The sequence below is a fragment of the Mastigoproctus giganteus genome, chromosome 6 (assembly GCF_048544385.1).
Source record: "Mastigoproctus giganteus isolate SK-2022 chromosome 6, ASM4854438v1, whole genome shotgun sequence".
NCBI lineage: Eukaryota > Metazoa > Arthropoda > Arachnida > Uropygi > Thelyphonidae > Mastigoproctus > Mastigoproctus giganteus.
In genome coordinates, this window is record NC_143580.1 from 13,254,984 (window position 1) to 13,275,486 (window position 20,503).

The 20,503-nt window shown below is 36.1% G+C and overlaps 3 non-coding genes across 3 annotated transcripts; all 3 read right to left on the reverse strand.

The window, feature by feature from the left end:
• Window positions 1-6,609: 6,609 nt before the first annotated feature.
• On the reverse strand, window positions 6,610-6,681 carry TRNAP-AGG (transfer RNA proline (anticodon AGG)). Its single transcript has one exon. It is a non-coding gene; the product is annotated as a tRNA-Pro (tRNA).
• Window positions 6,682-8,593: 1,912 nt separating this feature from the next.
• Window positions 8,594-8,685, reverse strand: TRNAI-UAU (transfer RNA isoleucine (anticodon UAU)). The gene is given in 2 exon segments: window positions 8,594-8,629; window positions 8,648-8,685. It is a non-coding gene; the product is annotated as a tRNA-Ile (tRNA).
• Window positions 8,686-15,857: 7,172 nt separating this feature from the next.
• TRNAI-UAU (transfer RNA isoleucine (anticodon UAU)) lies at window positions 15,858-15,949 on the reverse strand. Its single transcript is given in 2 exon segments — window positions 15,858-15,893; window positions 15,912-15,949. It is a non-coding gene; the product is annotated as a tRNA-Ile (tRNA).
• Window positions 15,950-20,503: the final 4,554 nt, after the last annotated feature.

Genomic DNA, 20,503 nt, shown 5'->3' on the forward strand with positions numbered 1-20,503 from the left:
CAAATATTCTTGCACCCTTTCTATTTAAGTGTATCCCATCCCTGTAGAAGCAATCTCTCCTGTTAACAAGTACAGTCCACGCTGAAAAAAATTCTACCCCTTGAGCCTTGCACAATCTTTCCAGGGCCGAATTGATCGACAAGGCTCTCATCATGTACTCCCTCCTATCGTGTCTGGGCAGAATTGCAGACACTTTCAAGTTCAACCCTAATTCACGGCTTTTTTTCAACAGTGACCTGTACTTGTTGAGTAATTCCGCCGGTCTCCTACTCTTAATATCATTAGTGCCAACGTGTACAACTATATCACCTTTTGTGCCCTTGAAAGATGATATCCGCTCTACAACGTCATCAACCTTTGCCCCTGGCAGACATACCCTGCTCCTGTTCCACCTATCCTTTTTACAAAATATATTCCCCCGTCTCCCTGACAATAGAGTCACCAACAATAACTAGTTCCTTTGGGACCAGCGCATTCTGCTTTGGAGATTGCCGCTGTGTTGCCTGATGCCCAGGAGTGAGCTCTGGCGTTGAGTTGGGCAGCTGAGAGCCTGATGGGCCCCTCAATTTAGATCTTTCGAGGGCATCCACCCTGTCCTTCAAAAAAATCTAAAGAAAGTCGTTAGCACTTTTACAAGTTGACACTGCATACAACAGAACTATAGTTATATTGTAGGGTTTTGAAAAGTGGCCTGAATTTTTGTTTTTTCCCTCAATTCTACTGCTAAATAAAACTTATTGCAAAAGGAATCAGGTCAAAGGTTTGTTTAGTCCTTGAGTTGTTCTAGTTCAAAGAACATTCCGGACAGAAGGACGAAAGGACATAAGCAAATTATTATATACATTACATTAAAATTTCTAAAAATAATTATAGAAACATGTACAATATGTAAAAGCGGATCAGAAATATAAAAATTAATTAAACTTTTAAAACGGTAGCTTTTTGACATGCGCAAATGATTTCAAAAAAAGATGATTTTTTTTTAAGAAAAATCCTCTTTAAAACAACTTTTGTTATTAATTTCTATATATACTTCAAACAGAATAGGCAACAGCCAGGGTGGTCTTAAGAAAAAGGACGCCCTGGGCTAATAGTATTGCTTGCATAGGCAGTTTTATTCTTCTAAAACAGCTGCCCTCAAGTACAAAGGCTCACAAGCTATCTGACTTCATCAAAATTATCAGTTTTCTAGCAACAGATGGATTCTTCCTTTTCCACTTATAATTCGAAACAATCCTATTTAACTTAAAACTTCCTATAACATCTGTTCATCAATTTATGTTAGACCCCCTGCTTAGCCTACTTTTAAACTAATCCGAGCCAACAACCTTTCCAAAATGCTTAAAGACAGATCCACAAATATGAGTTTAAAAATAAGAATCATTAAATCTTACGTTTCAGGAGTACTCTTGATTTTCCCAATGTACTATTTCTACATTTTCTCTAATAGAAACCAGTGGGGTAATTTTTCAAAATATTAAATTATAAACAATCATAAATTATTTACAAGATCCTTTTGCTACTAATCAACTGCTTAGTGGTATTATTTGCAACTTTTCCCCTCAAATCCTACAGCCCGCCTTAAGGACTATTACAGACGATGAAGTCTGTTGGAATGCATTACACCGATTGGAAAAGGCCTGAGTTCAAATCTCATCAATGACCCGACGAATTTCTATGGAATTCTTTCACACTGTGGCGCTGTAGCATCTGAAAAGGTGAAGGCCGGCAAGTGTATGTATGTGTGTAAGTATGTGTCTTGTTATGTTGAATATTGAGTGCCAGCACTGACGACTTTGCAGCCAGGGGCAGGGACACCTGGTCCCCTGTCCCCTAACTCCCAACCTTGGCCACGAGGAGGCGCGTCAGGGTCCACTTTATAGCTGAGACTCTTACTTCCTTTCCCTTGGGGCCATCAGGCAAGCCTGAGAGCCCCAAGGGAAAGGAAGTGTGGAGTTCAAGCTGCCATGCCCTGTTAGAAGAAAAGATACATTCAGACCTGGGCAAAACCAGGCCAACCGTTGCTTGGTAAATTCTAATATGTTAGGAAGGTAACTAAAAGTAACTCTACCAACTTCTGCATTGGACCAAGTTAATTGCCAACTATTAACAAACTCTTTTCTAATTCTAGAATTATCATCCTTAGTTGGTATGTCTAAATTAATTGAATAGTTTCTCAGCCTTGCAGGCAGAGCTTTCCGATGATAATATTGTAAGTAATGGTACATAACTTCATATTGAATAGGAAGTTTTCCACTCAATACTTGGAGTGCCATTGTCGACACCGTTCTGCAATTTCTTGTGATTGCAAGAAGAAAGAAACGTTGTGTTTGAGTCAAATACTTCAAGACTAAACAGTTATTAACACGATAACCCCATGCACCTGCAGCATAACAAATTATTGGTATAAAAATACACTCGAAGTATAACTTTAAAGTTGCGGGTTTAATTCCCCAGACATGTTTAGTTATTTTGATGATTTTACCAGTTATTTTGTTCAGCACATTTTTTGTGTGGGCTACAAAGCTAAATCTATCGTCCATCGTTATTCCAAGATATTTTTACGTTCTTACAATTTTAATGGATTGATTATTAATTTTTACATTGGGGGGTCTATTCAAGTTCAAATAACCTTTCAAAAGCATTTGTTTAGTTTTGTCAATAGAAATCTGTAGTTTGTGCATACTACACCAACCATCAAGGTCTCCCAGGATTTCGTTCGCACGTTCTTCAAGTTCCCTACGAGACTCTCCAAAAACCAATACCGTCTAGTCGTCTGCATATGCCACCTTCAAAATTTTGTCGCGCTGTACCCCGAGCCACCCATCAAGAACCACATTCCAGTAAACCGGTCCTAGGACTGATCCCTGAGGGCAACCCCAAGTAACAGCACGAGTAAGCGAACAGACAAAAGAATACACCATTAGGCTACGACCATTGAAATAATCAGGAACTAGAGACGTTAAAGTGTACCAGGACTTGCGTCACAATGGTCAAAAAACGACCCGATGGCAACACTGCAAAAGTCAGCGAAAGGCTGATGTTACAGGTGAGCGCCGGGTCCGACGACTCGTACAGACAAACAGGCGCAGCACTGTTGAAGAGTTGATTACCCAATACAACATGGGCCAACCCGGAACAATATCTGGCATGACCATGCGTCGCACGCTAGCACGTATGGGCTATACCAGCAGACGACCCCCTACGACATCCTCTCCTACCCAAGGTTCATCAGCGTAAAAGACTCGCCTGGTGCAAAGAGCATACAAGTTGGACGTTAGAAAACTGGAAGAAGGTGTGCTGGTCGGATGAGTCACGTTATTTACTCCACACCGTGGATGGTCGTGTACGTATTTTGCGTCAAAAACATGAGGCTCTTGACCCATCGTGCATGGTATCAAAAGTGCAGGCCGTTGGAGGAGGTTGTATGGTGTGGGGCATGTTTCACTGGCAGGAACTTGGACCTCTGGTGCATAGGAAACAACGTATCAGTGGTCTCCCCTTTTGTTAACTGCTTGCAGACAGTGTACACCCCTCTATGTTACACTTTTTTCCGAATGGCGATGGTGTCTTCCAAGATGACAATGCGCCGAGTCATCGGGCACTTGTTGTGAAGGAATTGTTTGAGGACCACAGTTCTGACTTCCACTTTATCGATTGGCCTACTAACTTGCCCGATATCAACCCCATAGAGCACTTGTGTGACACTATGGAAAGGCATATCAGGTGTCTGGATACACCAGTCACCTCCACACCTGCATTGCTGACCGCATTACACACAGCTTGGTTGGCCAAACTCTCCCGAACACTTCCGACATCTTGTTGAATGGAATCAATACCACGTCGGATAGCTGCTGTACTGAGGGAAAAAGGAGGACCTATGAAGTATTAGGAAGGTGGTCATAATTCAGTTATCACTCAGTGTACAATTCTAAAAAAATCCAAATTAAGTACTTAACTTAAAACTTAATATAACATCTATTCATCAATTCTGGTGCATTTATTTCTTTATCCCTTAATCACTGTATTACTTTACTTCTGTAACCGAGTGGTCAGGGACAAGAGTGCAATAGCAACCTCCTTTTGAATAGACTGCGGTTGAAGTCCCTGAATGCTAAATATAGTCGATCTGACAACCCGCACTGTCCCAGCTTGACAGATCATGTTCCATTTCTCTCAACATGAATGGTTGCGGAGGCTTCCATCCTGCAGTGGATTGATAATGCCTGCTGCTAACCCCTTACCCTTCCGCATTCAAATGGCATTCAAATGGTCATTTTTATATTACTTCATTTTTTATATTAAATGTACTAATCCCATTAATCTAGTTGATTATTATTTCGCTTAACTTTCACATCTCTCCTCACGAATTTTAAATTGAACGAAGACTGTCCACGTCTGTTTTGTAAATGCTTGATTTGAGCACTTGCATTTACTCATTCTTCCATCCAGGGATCCTCTTCTTCCTCCACCACAAGAAATATTTGTAAAAGAACTTCCCTTGATGATTCAATGGCACGGTTCTCTGGAGCGAGTCTGCTTTCGCTGGACTGGAGTATCATCGATGCTCTTTCATTTGCTACCCAGAGTCTGCAAACATTTTCTTATTTCTCAATTACGCTTTTCCGTTTTCACTTTTTTTTACCCTTTTGCGCCCAAAAACCTTATATATTTCCGCCTAATTTGCATATCTCCACCTATCAATTCGAATTTGGCCCAACCACTGGGTTATTCCTTAAATTTATTCTTCCCATACTTCACTAACTCACAACTTTGTTTTCCTTTACAACGGAACCCATTTATCTACCCTTAGACCCCCTGCTTATCCTAATTTTGAACTAATCCGAACCAAAAACTTTCCCAAAATGCTTAAAGGCTGATCTACAAATGTGAGTATTAAAATAAGAATTATGTTTCAGGAGTATTCTTGATTTTCTCAATGTCCTTTTCGACATCTTTCTTTAATAGAAACCAGTGGTAAATTTTCAAAAAATATTTAAATTTTTAAATGAAAATTATAAACAATTATAAATTATTTATAAAATCCTCTTGCTACTAATCACCTGCACAGTGGTATTATTTGTAACTTTTCCGCGCAAGCCTCCATAGCCGGCCATCAGGACTATTACAGACTATGAAGTCTGTTGGACTGCGTTTTCTTTTTTTGTGGTTTCTTCAGCTTCCGACGTGCAATCTGTGCAACTGTATACCAAGGAAGACACTATTCCACAGTTTTTGTAATCATCTTCCTCCTACACCGAATGGAAAACGGCTGACTTCGAATCCCATCAATGAAGTCCAAATTTATATGGACTTCTTTCACACGATGGCTCGTGCTTTTTCTTCTTGCAAACAGCAAACCGACCGAAGTATAAACGCAGGTACAGACGCAATACACTCAATCAAGTAAATCTAAGAAAAACAAAAATGTCATTCCCCGGTGAAGCTCGAACTTAAAACCTGGGCACCACTCAGAAGTACTATCTTATAAGTATCACACGCTAACCAATTGCACCACTGGAGATGATAAAGTATATATCTTAATTAATTAATTAAATATTAAATCTTAATTATAGAGGCTTTCTTTTAATTTTTAATACAATTTCTTCGGTTTTCATAATTATTAAGTACGATTATCAACACCAGGTCAAACGAAATTCTCAAATTTGAAAATTGCAGTACAAATTTATAATTATTAAGTTTTATGACATTTGTTTCATAAATGTGAGTATTAAAATATGATTTATTAATTCTTGCGTTTCAGGATTACTCTTCATTTTCTATCTCGACATTTTCTACAATAATAACCAGTGGTAATTTTTCAAACTATTTAAATTATTAAATCTAAATTATAAACAAAATTATTATAAGTCATAAATTATTTATAAGATCGTTTTGACATCAATCACCTGCTCACCGATATTATTCGTAACTTTCCCCCTCGCAACCTATAGCCGGTCATCAGGACTATTACAGATGATGAAATCTTTTGGAATGCATATTCATTAGACATTCTTCACGTTCCCATCTGCAATATATGGAACTGTATACCACAAAACACACTACAGTACTTCACGGGTGCCACAGTATTTGCAATTATCTTATTCTTAGGCCGAATGGAAAGGGCCTGAGTTCGAATTCCATCAATGATGTGACCAATTTCTAGGACATCTTTCGTACGGTGGTTCGTATTTTTTGTCTTGCAAACAGCAAACCGACAAAAGAATAAACACAGGAACACACCAAATATACTTTCACTCATAACCTTAGTTGCTTGGCAGTTTAATAAAATCGAAAAGACAAACCTCAGAAAAATAAAAACGTCATTCCGAGGTGAGGCTGGAACTCCAGCACTACTCAGCAGTATTGTCTTATAAATACAGCGCGCTAACCAATCATCAAACTGATTTTAATGGCAGTAACTTTCTTTGGAAACAACACGCGAATACATACAGGGAATCTAGATAAATTTCTCTTTGTATCTTTCGTATAATGGACATAAGTTTTGAACTAAAACAATGCTATTTCTGAACAGTTTTCGAGAAGAGATAAATTTAAATTCCTTTCACACACAGTGATCTTTAAGTCAACGTGATAAAAGTTACCGCAGGGCTCGTCCGGTATTTGAAACCGGGACCTCTCGCACCCTAAGCGAGAATCATACCCCTAGACCAACGAGCCAAACTTAACAAAATCGGTTTCATTGCCTTTGTGGATTATTTTAGCTTTTTATATTTTTAGGGAGGATGTAATTTTGTTATACAAGTCAATTGTAAGACTGAATATGGAATACAGTTTTCGAGGTTGGAGACAAAATCTAAAAAAGTCATTACCACTTTTACAATTTGATATCTGCTTATAACACAACTGGAGTTTTATTCTTCCCGGGATTTGGAAACCAGTCTGAATTTTTTTTTTTTTTTTTTTTTGAAATTTTGTTTTCCTCTCAATTTTACTGTTAAATAAAACCTACTGCGAAAGGAATCAGATCAAAAGCTTGTTTAGTCTTTGAGTTATTCAAATTCAAACAGGATTCCGGACGGAAGGACACAAACAAATATAATTAACATTTCTAAAAATAATTATAAAATCATGTACAATATTTCTAATTATACTTAAAAGCGGATCAGAAATAAATAAATCCATATAAAATTTAACAACTGTAGCTTTTTGATATGCGCAAAAGATTTTAAAAGATATTCCTCTTCAAAAAAACTTTTGTTGTTATTTTATATTTTCTATTTACAGAAAAAGGACACCCTGGGCTAATAATATAATGTGCAATTATCGAACGCACATTTACCAAGATGTTTTCTTTAATAAACGGCCTGTGGGAGAGGTTTCTTTATTTCTTCTTTTACATTTTATGTATTAATTTTCTTATTATTTTCATTTATACCCCTTTGTTTCTTTGTATTGCTATTAAGTTGTTATTCTTCTAAAACAGCTACCCTCAAGTACAAAGGCCCACGAGCTATCCGACTACGTCTAAATTATCAGAGTTGCCCAAGAAAAGAGGGATTAATTTTCCACATACAGTTCAAAACAATCCAATTTAACTATTTAAATTAAAACTTCCTTAAACATCTATTCATCAATTCCTGTGCAGTTATTTCTTATGACTTTTAATCAATAACTCTTTCAATGTATTACTCTACCTAGGTAGCCGAGTGGTCAGGTGAGGGAGTGCAGCTCCCATGCTAGTCCATGCTAGTCCATGCTCTTTGAGTAGACCTAGGGTTCAAGCCCATGACTGATCAATACGGTCGATGTGCCAACCCACGCTGGATCAACGTTGCAGATTATGGTCCATTTCCCTCAACGTGAATTGTTCAGGCGGGCTTCTGTCGTGTAGTAGATTGATAATGGTTGCGGCTTACCACTTACCACTCTACTTCCGCATTGAAATGCTCATTTTTATATTACTTCATCTTATACTTATTAACTTTGGCAAATATACTAATTCCCTTAATCTAGTAAATAATTATTTCACTTAACTTTCACATCAATCATTGTCTCGTCAGTAATTTTAAATTGAACAAAAACTGTCCACGTCTGTTCTGGAAATGCTTGATGTGAGCATTTGCATTTACTCATTCTTCCATCCAGGGATCCTCCTCTTCCTCTACCACAAGAAATCTTTACAAAAGAACTTTCCTTGCTGATCATCTATTTAAGGGCAAGGTTCACCTGAGGGAGTCTGCCTTCGCTGGACTGGAGTATAATCGGTGCTCTTTCACTTGCTATCCATAGTCTCCGAACGTATTCTTTTTTTGTGGTTTCTTCAGCTTCCGACGTGCAATCTATGCAACTGTATAGCACCAAAGACACTGTGCCACAGTTTTTATAATCATCTTCTTCTTACACCGAAAGGAAAAGGGCTGAGTTCGAATCCCATCAATGAAGCGCAAATTTATATGGACTTCTTTCACACGATGTCTACTTCTTTTTCTTCTTGAAAACAGCAAACCGACCGAAGAATAAACGCAAGTAGACACACAATATTCTGTCACCTCATAAACCTTAGTTGTTTCATAGTCTAAAGGATTTCTAAATCGCAACGGCAAACCTAAAAAAAAAATGAAAATATCATTTCCCCAGGTGAGGCTCGAACTCACAACCTCGGCATCACTCAGAAGTACTGTCTTATAAGTACCACGCGCTAACCAATTGCGCCACTGGGGATGATGACAAACTCATCATTTCATTGATAGAAACTAATTGGAAACAACACTTGAATACGTACGAGCAGTCCTCGCAACCATTTCTCTTTCTACGTTAGGTATAATGGACATAAAATTTGGAACTAACACTGTGATTTCTGTGCAGTTTTCACAGAAAAAAACTTGAAATAAGTTGAGGTCAATGTGGTAAAATGATGGCATGTACTCGTCAGAGATTTGAAACCCATACCTCTCGCACACAAAGCGAGAATCCTACCCCTACAGCAACGAGCCACCCTAACGAATAAGTTGGTCTCACTACCTTTCTGGATAATTTAACTTTTTGTACTTTTAGGGAGGATATAGTTCTGTTGTACAAATCAATTGCAAATTGCACTGGAGTAGTGTTCCAGTCCGAAGTCGCAATCTAAAGAAAGACATGAACAGTTTACAATTTTACATCTGCGTTTAAACTCTTGTGTTCTTTATAAGGTACTATTTTTATATTATTATTAGACAAAAATTATGTGGATGTGGAAACTGCTAAATAAACTTGTCCTTCAATAAAAATGCCAACTTTTGTGAAAGTCTCACCCAGAGATTTCTTGATTGTGATGACTAAAGCTAAGAAAGTTGTCTTCTCTTCAAAGTAATTGGCAAGTTAGTTTCACAGGGAGCTAAATTAAATCTTAGGTTTTGAAAATGAGCCTGAAAATTTTGTGGAATTCCCCTCCCCCTCAGTTTTACTGCTAAATAAAACCTTCGAAAAGGAATCAGCTCAAAAGGTTTAGGTTTTGAGTTATTCAAGTCCAAATAACGTTCCCGATAGAAGTACTGGACGTAAGCAAATTATTATATAGATTACATTAAAATCACTAAAAATAATCTTAAAAATATGTACAATATTTCTAAATATAAGAGAATTAGAAATATATAAATTCATTCAACATTTCAAAACTGTAGCATTTTGTCATGCGTCATTGATTTATTATGAGGCCTCCAGGATTCTTTTAAATATACTTTGCAATTACTCGAAACAATCTAAAAATTGGAGCTTCTGAAATGAAACCACAAGCACTGCTATATGAATCAGTTTTTATCAAACGTACCGCATTAAATACATTAAAAAGTATTAGTCAAAATAAATCCTAAAATAACCTGATATAATTTTATAATATTTTCCATTTTATCTTAGCTTTATGATAGTTTTTAATACATTTACTATTACTAAAAAATATTTTTCTTCTCAAATATATTCATCTAAAATTCTCTGAGACCGCATTTGGAAAAAACGGGTTCAGTTCTGTTCTGACAATGCTTGAGTTGAGACTTATATTTATTTATTCTACATCCAGGGATCCCCTTCCTCTAGCAAAAGAAATCTTTGCATAAGAACTCTTCTTGATCATTGATCTTCGTTGGATGAGGTTTCCATCGATGCTCTTTCGTTTGATTACACAGTCTCTGAACATTTTCTTATTTCTCAATTAGGCTTTTCCGTTTTATTTCAAGATACGGGCGCTCATTAGACACATCTTCCTCACTCACTCCCTACTCCTTTTACTTTCCTCCTCTACATATTTTTCCTTTTGGGCCCGAAAACATGATATATATTTTCCTCCTATGCATACCTCTGCCTTTGTACTTCTTTATTCGTACTTCACCCAATCACTGCGTTATTCCTTAAACTTATTCTTCCCATATGTCGTTAACTCACAAATTTATTTTCCCTTACAAGAGAACCCTTCCAATTTCTACCGTAAGACTCCTTGCTGACCCTACTTCTCGCCAACTCCCATCCCAATAAACCAAAATGCAGGTCCACAGATGTGAGTATTAAAACATGGATTATTAAATCTTTCTTATCTACGATGATTAAGAGACGATTATTCTATTATTAGATCATCGCCCTCTGTTGGAATCCAGTCAATAACCGGACTAATTTCTGTGGACTTCTTTCACACGAAGGCTCGATTTTTCGTCTTGGAAAAAGCGAACCAACCGAATATTAAACACAGGTACAGACACAATATACCTTCTCCTCATAACCTTAGTTGCTTTGGCAGTGTAACCGAGATCTAAATTGCAATGACACAACTAAGAATTTCATTCTCCACATGAGGCTTCGGATCCCAACCACGGCATCACTCGGTAGTACTGTCTTATAAGCACCAAGCGCTAACCAGTTGTGCCACTGAGGAGGGCAGCAACATCATGATTTTATTGGTAGAAACTTCAACTGGAAACAACACGTGAATAGATATAAGCAATCCTAACAACCATTCTCTTGGTAAGTTCCGAATAGCAGTCATAAAACTTAGAACTAAAACTATGATTTCTGTACGGTTTATGAGATAAGAAAAATTGAAAAAAGGGCCTTTTCCATAAGCACACGATGATAAAAAGAAAGCAAAGGCTTATCGAGGATGTGAACCCGAGACCTCTCGCAACCTAAGTGAGATCATACCCCAAGACCAACAGTTTCCAAACTACTGAGATTTACGAACCACCTTAAAAAAAAAAAAAATAAAAATATGTTTGCGGACACCCTACATATAGAGTATGTTCCACCCTCTCCTCTTTAAAGGGGTGTCTTGAATGGATACATGGTGGTATGGTTTCCAAATGTACTTTTAAAATACGATGAGAAATATATAAAAGCATCATTCAAAGTTCTAAAATAATCAAAAGTAGCTTAATGATAAATATTACCCATTTCAGGAGATTTATTATGACTTCTCAAGGAACTGACTGACTGTACTATGCAAACGAAAAGATCTTTAAGACGAAGATCTTTAAAGGATAGAAAAGATATATCGAAGAATTTCCTCTCATTAGTTCGTAAATTTAATTCAGAATACATTCGGATAGTTATGAAGCTCGTCTTTCGTCGTATGGGGCACAAAATATCCAGTTCCTCTACTTTGTAAAAACAAGTACGCGCAGATATCTACATACTGCTGCATCCCCTCATTCGTAAGCTTCTAACTTTTAATCAAGGGGGGTAAATAAAAAAGCACCTGCAGCGCAAGAAAAAATTTGCTCACTCTTGTGAATGGACGGAATCTTTAATTTGTATACCAATAATTGGGTCCCAAAAGTTTTGATACTCTCTATGAATGCGGGATTTAGTCTATTAAGGACAAATGTAACCCACCCCTCCTTGTGGCGTTCCATGGGTCACAACTGTAGACATCTGTCCTTAATGGATGAAATAAATAAATAAATTGATTGAACGGGTTCGCCGAGACCACATTTCATTTGACTGCTCCTGAGGAACCCTCGCGAACTCTCTTTAGCTTAGCAACCCTCTCTCGTCTTTAAATCTCTATCGATCAAAAAGAAAGAAATGAAGGTCAGTTCTAAACCAGCATGCAATCTCTGTTTATATAAATATTCTTAAAAATTTTATAGAACTAGGGATTGATAAAATAGTACAGTATAAGATGGATCTCGCGGCTGGTTTCAATATCTTCTATCCCACGGATTTCCAAAGTACAGTGCATGCTCCCTCAGGGCGTTTTAGTAGGTGAACACATGTTGCTAACCTGATGTGGGAGGAATGAAGCTTATACGTAGCCTTCCATTGAAAAAAAAAATATCTGCGTTACTGGAATAATCGATTATTAATCATTGGATTGTTCCCATCACAGTTGAAAGCAGTGAGTCACTACCACTGAAGCTTGTTGTGTGGTCGAATCTTAGAAAATAATTTTTTTCATAAAAGGACATTCTTTTAAAAATAAAATTGCAAATATTAGACCTATTAAATGAAAAAAAATAATGAATTAAGTAGCTTATATTAAATAGCTTATAAAGATTTATTCTGAATTAAATTATTTCCAATTTTATTCCTCTTGAGGAATAAAATTGGAAAATATTCACTTAAATATTTATTTGATAAATAAATTTCATCAAATGCTTCCTTTCAAGTATTTTAGCTACAAAAAAACGTCCATCTTACCATAAACTGTATTTATTTTCAGAATTCGCCACTATTTGAGGAAGGTCTCATTAACAAATGTCTGACAGCATCATTAAAGAAGCAGCCGATCTGTCCAGCGCTCTAAAAGAAAATCAGCGCCCCCTTTCGTTAAAAGATTTAGAAGGCGCATTTTTCTTTTATTATGCGGTTATGGTATTGCATTTGTAGCCTTTATGGCAGAATTTTCACACATTTTCTCTAAATTTACGAAATAAATATAGAATAAAGTATATATATATTAATTAATTAATTAAATATTAAATCTTAATTATAGAGGCTTTCTTTTAATTTTTAATATAATTTCTTCGGTTTTCATAATTATTAAGTACGATTATCAACACCAGGTCAAACGAAATTCTCAAATTTAAAATTTGTAGTACAAATTTGTAATTATTACGTTTTACGACATTTGTTTCATAAATGTGAGTATTAAATTATGATTTATTAATTCTCGCGTTTCAGGATTACTCTTCATTTTCTATCTCGACATTTTCTGCAGTAATAACCAGTGGTAATTTTTCAAACTATTTAAATTATTAAATCTAAATTATAAACAAAATTATTTTAAGTCATAAATTATTTATAAGATCGTTTTGATACCAATCACCTGCTCAAGGATATTATTCGTAACTTTTCCCCTCGCAACCTATAGCCGGGCATCAGGACTATTACAGATGATGAAGTCTGTTGGAATGCATATTTATTAGACATTCTTCAGGTTCCCACCTGCAAAATATGGAACTGTATACCACAAAACACAATACGGTACTTCACGGGTGCCACAGTATTTGCAATTATCTTCCTCTTAGGCCGAATGGAAAAGGCCTGAGTTCAAATTCCATCAATGATGTGACCAATTTCTAGGACATCTTTCGTACGGTGGTTCGTATTTTTTGTCTTGCAAACAGCAAACTAACCAAAGAATAAACACAGGTACAGTCCAAATATACTTTCACCTCATAACCTTAGTTGCTTGGCAGTGTAACAAATTTATAAATCGAAAAGACAAACCTCAGAAAAATAAAAACGTCATTCCGAGATGAGGCTCGAACTCCAGCAGTATTGTCTTATAAATACAGCGCTCTAACCAATTCCAACTTGGTGAAGCAATCATCGAACTGAATTTAATGGCAGTAACTTTAATTGGAAACAACACGCGAATACATACAGGGAATCCAGATAAAATTCACTTTCTATCTTTCGTATAATGGACATAAGTTTGGAACTAAAACAATGCTATTTCTGAACAGTTTTCGAGAAAAGATTAATTGAAATCCCTTTCACACACAGTGATCTTTAAGTCAACATGATAAAAGAAGGACTCGTCGGGGATTTGAACCCGAGACCTCTCGCACCCTAAGCGAGAATCATACCCCTAGACCAACGAGCAACACTTTCAAACAACATCGGTTTCATTGCCTTTGTGGATTATTTTAGCTTTTTATATTTTTAGGGAGGAAGTAATTTTGTTATACAAATCAATTGTAAGACTGAACGTGGAATACAGTTTTCCAGGCTGGAGACAAAATCTAAAGAAAATCATGACCACTTTTACAATTTGATATCTGCTTATAACACAACTGGAGTTTTATTCTTCCCGGGATTTGGAAACCAGTCTGAATTTTTTTTTTTTTTTTTTTTTTTTTTGGAAATTTTGTTTCCCCCTCAAATTTACTCAAAATAAAACCTATTGCAAAAGAAATCAGATCAAAAGCTTGTTTAGTCTTTGAGTTATTCAAATTCAAACAGCATTCCGGACGGAAGGACACAAACAAATTATGAAATATAATTAACATTTCTAAAAATAATTATAAAAACATGTACAATATTTCTAATTATACTTAAAAGCGGATCAGAAATAAATAAATCCATATAAAATTTCACAACTGTAGAAAGGACACCCTGGGCTAATAATATAATGTGCAATTATCGAACGCACATTTACCAAGATGTTTTCTTTAATAAACGGACTGTGGGAGAGGTTTCTTTATTTCTTCTTTTACTTTTTATTTATTAATTTTCTTATTATTTTCATTTATATCCCTTTGTTTCTTAGGATTGCTATTAAGTTGTTATTCTTCAAAAACAGCTACCCTCAAGTACAAAGGCCCACGAGCTATCTGACTACGTCTAAATTATCAGAGTTGGCCAAGAAAAGAGGGATTCTTAATTTTCCACATATAGTTCAAAACAATCCAATTTAACGATTTAAATTTAAACTTCCTAAAACATCTATTCATCAATTCCTGTGCAGTTATTTCTTATGCCGTTTAATCAATTACTCTTTCAATGTATTACTCTACGTAGGTAGCCGAGTGGTCATGTAAGGGAGTGCAGTAGTACATACTCTTTGAGTAGACCTAGGGTTCAAGCCCCTGACTGATCAATACGGTCGATCTGCCAACCCACGCTGGACCAATGTTGCAGATTATGGTCCATTTCGGTCAACGTGAATTGTTCAGGAGGGCTTCTGTCGTGTAGTAGATTGATAATGGTTGCGGATTACCACTCTACTTCCGCATTGAAATGCTCATTTTTTTTATTACTTCATCTTATACTTATTAACTTTGGCAAATATACTAATTCCATTAATCTAGTAAATAATTATTTCACTTAACTTTCACATCAAACATTCTCTCCTCAGTAATTTTAAATTGAACAAAAACTGTCCACGTCTGTTCTGGAAATGCTTGATGTGAGCATTTGCATTTACTCATTCTTCCATCCAGGGATCCTCTTTTTCCTCTACCACAAGAAATTTTTACAAAAGAACTTTCCTTGCTGATCATCTATTTAAGGGCAAGGTTCTCCTGAGGGAGTCTGCCTTCGCTGGACTTGAGTATAATCGGTGCTCTTTCACTTGCTATCCATAATCTCCGAACGTATTCTTTTTTTGTGGTTTCTTCAGCTTCCAACCTGCAGTCTATGCAACTGTATAGCACAAAGAGTGCCACAGTTTTTATAATCATCTTCCCCTTACACCGAAAGGAAAACGGCTGAGTTCGAATCCCATCAATGAAGCGCAAATTTATATGGACTTCTTTCACACGATATAGCTACTGATTTTTCTTCTTGCATCCAGCAAACCGACCGAAGAATTAACGCAAGTACAGACACAATATTCTGTCACCTCATAAACCTTAGTTGTTTCATAGTGTAAAGGATTTCTAAATCGCAACGGCAAACCTAAAAAAAAAATGAAAATATCCTTCCCCAGGTGAGGCTCGAACTCACAACCTCGGCATCACTCAGAAGTACTGTCTTATAAGTACCGCGCGCTAACCAATTGCGCCACTGGGGATGATGACAAGCTCCTCATTTCATTGGTAGAAACTAATTGGAAACAACACTTGAATACGTACGAGCAGTCCTCACAACCATTTCTCTTTGTAAGTTAGGTATAATGGACATAAAATTTGGAACTAAAACTGTGATTTCTGTGCAGTTTTCACAGAGAAAATATTGAAATAAGTTGAAGTCAATGTGGTAAAATGATGGCATGGGCTCGTCGGAAATTTGAACCCGGGACGTCTCGCACACAAAGCGAGAATCATACCCCTAGACCAACGAGCCACCCTAGCGAATGAGTTGGTCTCATTACTTTTCTGGATAATTTAACTTTTTATACTTTTAGGGAGGATATAGTTCTGTTGTACAAATCAATTGCAAATTGCACTGGAGTAGTGTTGCAGTCCGAAGCCGCAATCTATAGAAAGACATGAACAGTTTACAATTTTACATCTGCGTTTAAACTCTTGTGTTCTTTATAAGGTACTATTATATTATTATTAGACAAAAATTATGTGGATGTGGAAACTGCTAAATAAACTTGTCCATCAATAAAAACGCCAACTTTGGTGAAAGTCTCACCCAGAGATTTCTTGATTGTGATGACTAAAGCTAAGAAAGTTGTCTTCTCTTCAAAGTAATTGGCAAGTTAGTTTCACAGTTAGCTAAATCAAATCTTGGGTTTTGAAAATGAGCCTGAAAGTTTTGTGGAATTCCCCTCCCCCCTCAGTTTTACTGCTAAATAAAACCTTCGAAAAGGAATCAGCTCAAAAGGTTTAGGTTTTGTGTTATTCAAGTCCAAATAACGTTCCGGATAGAAGTACTGGACGTAAGCAAATTATTATATAGATTATATTAAAATCACTAAAAATAATCTTAAAAACATGTACAATATTTCTAAATATAAGAGGATTAGAAATATATAAATTCATTCAACATTTCAAAACTGTAGCATGCGTCATTGATTTATTATGAGGGCTCCAGGATTCTTTTAAATATACTTTGCAATTACTCGAAACAATGTAAAAATTGGAGCGTCTCAAATGAAACCACAAGAACTGCTCGATGAATCAGTTTTTATCAAACGTACCGCATTAAATACATTAAAAAGTATTAGTCAAAATAAATCCTAAAATAACCTGATTTAATTTTATATTTCACATTTTATCTTAGCTTTATGATGGTTTTTAATACATTTACTATTACTAACAAATATTTTTCTTCTCAAATATATTCATCTAAAATTCTCTGAGGCCGCATTTGGACAAAACGGGTTCAGTTCCGTTCTGAAAATGCTTGATTTGAGACTTATATTTACTTATTCTCCATCCAGGGATCCCCTTCCTCCAGCAAAAGAAATCTTTGCATAACAACTCTTCTTGATCATTGATCTTCCTTGGATGAGAGTACCATCGATGCTCTTTCGTTTGATTAGACAGTCTCTGAACAATTTATTATTTCTCGATTAGGCTTTTCCGTTTTATTTCAATATACGGGCGCTCATTAGACACATCTTCCTGACTCACTCCCGACTCCTTTTACTTTCTCTCCTCTACATTTTTTTTTCCTTTTGGGCCCGAAAACATGATATATATTTTCCTCCTATGCATATCTCTGCCTTTGTACTTCTTTATTCGTCCTTCACCCAATCACTGCGTTATTCCTTAGACTTATTCTTCCCATACGTCGTTAACTGACAAATTTGTTTTCCCTTACAAGAGAACCCTTTTAGTTTCTACCGGTAGACTCCTTGCTGATCCTACTTCACGCCAACTCCCATCCCAATATGCCAAAGCGCAGGTCCACAAATGTGAGTATTAAAACATGGATTATTAAATCTTTTTTATCTACGATGATTTTATTATTAAATCATTGCCCTCAGTTGGAATCCAGTCAATAACCGGACTAATTTCTGTGGACTTCTTTCACACGTTGGCTCGATTTTTCGTCTTGCAAATAGCGAACCGACGGAATATTAAGCACAGGCACAGACACAAAATACCTTCACCTCATAACCTTTGTTGCTTTGGCAGTATAACAGATTTCTAAATCGCAATGCCACAACTTCATTCTCCAGATGAGGCTTCAGCTCACGACCTCAGCATTACTCGGAAGTACTGACTTATAAGTATCGCGTGCTAACCAATTGCGCCACTGAGGATGGCAGCAACATCATGATTTTATTGGTAGAAACTTCAACTGGAAACAACACGTGAATAGCTACAAGCAATCCTAACAACCATTCTCTTGGTAAGTTCCGAATAGCAGTCGTAAAACTTAGAACTAAAACTATGATTTCTGTACGGTTTATGAGATAAGAAAAATTGAAAAAATTGTCTTTTCCTTAAGCACACGATGGTAAAAAGAAAGCAAGGGCTTATCGAGGATGTGAACCCGAGATCTCTCGCAACCTAAGTGAGAATCATACCCCTAGACCAGCAGTTTCCAAACTAATGAGATTTACGAACCACCTTAAAAAATCAAAATATGTTTCCGGACACCCTACATATAGAGTATGTTCCACCCTCTCCTCTTTAAAGGGGTGTCTTGAATGGATACATGGTGGTATGGTTTCCAAATGTTCTTTTAAAATACGATGAGAAATATATAAAAGCATCATTCAAAGTTCAAAAATAGTAGCTTTATGATAAATATTACCTATTTCGGGGGATTTATTATGACTTCTCAAGGAACTGACTGAATGTACTTTGCAAACGAAAAGATCTTAAGATGAAGATCTTTAAAGGATAGAAAAGATATAGCGAGGAATTTCCTCTCATTAGTTCGTAAATTTAATTCAGAATACATTCGGATAGTTATGAAGCTCGTGTTTCGTCGTATGGGGAACAAAATATCCAGTTCCTCCACTTTGTAAAAACCAAGTACGCGCAGATATCTACATACTGCTGCATCCCCTCATTGGTAAGCTTCTATCTTTTAATCAAGGGGGTAAATAAAAAAGCACCTGCAGCGCAAGAAAAAATTTGCTCACTCTTGTGAATGGACGGAATCTTTAATTAGTATACCATTAATTGGGTCCCAAAAGTTTTGCTACGCTCTATGAATGCGGGATTTAGTCTATTAAGGACAGATGTGACCCCCCCCCCCTCCTTGTGGCGTCCATGGGTCACAACTGTAGATATCTGTCCTTAATGGATTAAATAAATAAATAAATTGAGTCAACGGGTTCGCCGAGACCACATTTCATTTGACTGCTCCTAAGGAACCCGCGCGAACTCTCTTTAGCTTAGCACACCCTCTCTCGTCTTTAAATGTCTATCGATCAAAAAGAAAGAAATGAAGGTCAGTTCTAAAACAGCATGCAATCTCTGTTTCTATAAATATTCTTAAAAATTTTATAGAACTAGAGATTGATACAATAGTACATTATAAAATGGATCTCGCGGCTGGTTGCAATATCTTCTATCCCAGGGATTTCCAAAGTATATGGCATGCTCCCTGAGGGCGTTATATGTAGCCTTCCATTGGAAAAAAAAGATTATTTCCGTTACTGGAATAATCGAATTAATCATCCGATTGTGCCCATCACGGTTGAAAGCAGTGACTCACAACCAATGAAGCTTCTTGTGTGGTCGAATCTTAGAAAATAATTTCATTTTGATAAAAGTATATTCTTTTAAAAATAAAATTGCAAATATTAGACCTATTAAATGAAAAAAATTAATGAATTAAGTAGCTTATATTAAATAGCTTATAAAGATTTATTCTAAAAGCGCTCTTGAGAAATAAAATTTCAAAATATTCACTTAAATATTTATTTGATAAATAAATTTCATCAAATGCTTCCTTTCAAGTCTTTTAGCTACAAAAAAATGTCCATCTTACAATAAACGGAATTTATTTTCAGAATTCGCCAACTGTTTGAGGCGGGTCTCAATAACAAATGTCTGACAGCATCATTAAAGAAGCAGCCGATCTGTCCAGCGCTCTAAAAGAAAATGAGCGCCCCCTTTCGTTAAAAGATTTAGAGGGCGGATTTTATCTTTTATTATGCGGTTATGGTATTGCATTTGTAGCCTTTGTGGCAGAATTTTCACACATTTTGTTCTCTAAATTTACGAAATAAATATAGAATAAAGTATATATCTTAATTAATTAATAATAATTAATTAAATATTAAATCTTAATCATTGACGTTTTGTTTTAATTTTTAAAATAATTTCTTCGGTTTTCATAATTATTAAGTACGATTATCAACACCAAATCAAATAAAATTCTCAAATTTAAAAACTGTAGTACAAATTTGTAATTATTAAATTGCCGACCGGTCTAGGCGGGTGGGTAAAGTGCCTGCCTAGCAACCCAAATTTCGCGGGTTCGAATCCCGACTCGGGCTTGCATCAATGTACTGCAAAAAATCGTGGGAGGTGCATTATGGCCACAGAAGCTGATGCGCCAACAACTACCAAAAAAAAAATAATAATTAAATTTTATGGCATTTGTTTCATAAATGTGAGTATTAAAATATGATTTATTAATTCTTGCGTTTTAGGATTACTCTTCATTTTCTACAATAATAACCAGTGGTAATTTTTCAAACTATTTA